Source organism: Euphorbia lathyris, chromosome 1, assembly GCF_963576675.1.
Source record: "Euphorbia lathyris chromosome 1, ddEupLath1.1, whole genome shotgun sequence".
NCBI classification, from domain to species: Eukaryota; Viridiplantae; Streptophyta; class Magnoliopsida; order Malpighiales; family Euphorbiaceae; genus Euphorbia; species Euphorbia lathyris.
Window position 1 is genome coordinate 6,529,203 of NC_088910.1, and position 2,030 is coordinate 6,531,232.

The 2,030-nt window shown below is 35.2% G+C and overlaps 1 pseudogene; it reads right to left on the reverse strand.

The window, feature by feature from the left end:
- Nucleotides 1-200: 200 nt before the first annotated feature.
- LOC136210596 (delta(3,5)-Delta(2,4)-dienoyl-CoA isomerase, peroxisomal-like) lies at nucleotides 201-1,088 on the reverse strand (annotated as a pseudogene).
- Between the last annotated feature and the right edge of the window lie 942 nt (nucleotides 1,089-2,030).

A 2,030-nucleotide genomic window follows, 5' to 3' on the forward strand; every position in this document is an offset into this window, starting at 1 on the left:
AAATGATGGTTTATTTAATTTGATAAAATTCAAATTATTTTCTGATATTATTGTAAATAATTTTTTAAACCTGAATTTCTATGTAAATTTCCCTTTTTTTTTTTTTTTTTTATTGTTTTACAACGGTAAACATTTTAGACATAATTTGGTCCTACTTAAAACTTTAACAACAAAATTTTACTTTCACAAATGGATAGGTATAAATTTAGCGACCATAGACAGTCGCCCCTAAATTCACCCCTTAGAACCGGCTCTAGCCTTTTATTAAAACAAAATAAAATTCAGTCATTTTTTTTTAAACTATTTCAAAATTCAGTAATTTGCAATTATCCCTAAATTAGTACTACTTTTTAGTTTGCAAATGAGAACTTACCCTCAGCAATGAATTTAACACCTTCATCCAATGCTTGTTTAGACTCAAAAACCCGAGAAACCAAACCCATATCCTTAGCCTCCTGACCCGAAAACTTCCGACCCGTCAAAGCCAATTCTATTGCGTTACCATACCCGACTATCGCCGGCAACCTCTGCAGCGTCCCCATATCCGCCGTGAATCCCACATTAACATGACAGTGTCTTTCGTACAAAACCTTATGTCACAGGCAGTCACTATATCAACTCCTCCTGCAACACAATACCCATGAATACTTGCTATGACCGGTTTCCTACATTTCTCCATCGCTGTCGCCGATTCCTGAATGAACATGATCTGCCGCCGGAGCCACTCGTTAGCGCGGCTCTTTTCAGTTGAGAGGCCGTTTTTGGTGATGTCTTCGCCGGTGCAGAAGTGATCACCGGCGCCGCAGAGGACTATGACGGCGACATTAGGCTTTTTGTCGAGAGATGAAAGGGCGTCTGGAAATTCGGTGAGGAATTCGTAGGGGAAAGCGTTGAGTTTAGTTGGATTGTTAAGGTATATGTAAAAGACTCTTGAATTTGGGGTTTTTTGTTGGATGTATATTGATTTATACTGCTTCTGCATTTTGGGCTCTCTTTTTTCTGATCGGAGAAATGTTCAGAGGATTAATGGAGTCTAGAGAGAGAATTTGATGAAGTGCGAAAGAAAAACTGTATGGTACTTGAGAATATATAAATGGATAAATTATAAAAGGATAAATTATAAAATTGACTCAATTTATTGACTCTTTGCAAATTAGACTTTATCTAAATATTTTTACTATATATATAAAAATCCACGTCAGATTCAAGTTCATATACCCAATAAACAAATCCAGCCAGGAAAATGCAAATATAGTATACTACAGGTTGTGAAACTTTACCAGCATGATCTACCATTTAAAGCACATTCGTCTCCAACATACAATTCTATGAAAAACCTCTCTTACGCATCTGTAACGGCACTAATCTTTCTTCCATTTTCCGGGTAATTTTCAATCAGTTTTGCCATTTGTGATGTTACTTCATCCATCTTTTCCGTCTCCACCGGAAATTGAAACTCCCTGCGAATTCAATCAAACTCTGTCCTAATTTTTCCATCCTATGCATTTCATCTAATAACCCACTAGAACATTTCTTCTCCTCTTCTTCCATTCTTCCCAAAAAATTTCCTACAGTGCAGTCATTATGCTTTGTGCCCATGTCAATTGCTTCGGAATCCGAAAATGATTAGTCAATTCATTCATCTCTTGACATGGCATAGCTGCTACGCAATATATTTTCCAAGTTTACAATTAGTAATTTACGATTTTGCTTCGCAATTGGGTCAACTGCTAATTAACAATGACTATTAATTAGCAGTTGACACCACTGCAAAGCAAGATCATAAACTGTGAATCTATCGTGTTGAATAAAATATCCAAATATCATTCGATAATGGTGCAATCTAACTTAAAACACCAACATATATAGAGGAATTTATGGATCTTTAATTGATGTATGAAACTGAACTTGGATTGCAAATGATGAAAATTAGAGTGAAAATATTGGTTAAGTCATAATATATATATTAAGGATATTTTGGAAAAGTTTAATTTGAAAGTGTCTAATTTGATAGGAGGTAATGTAATTGG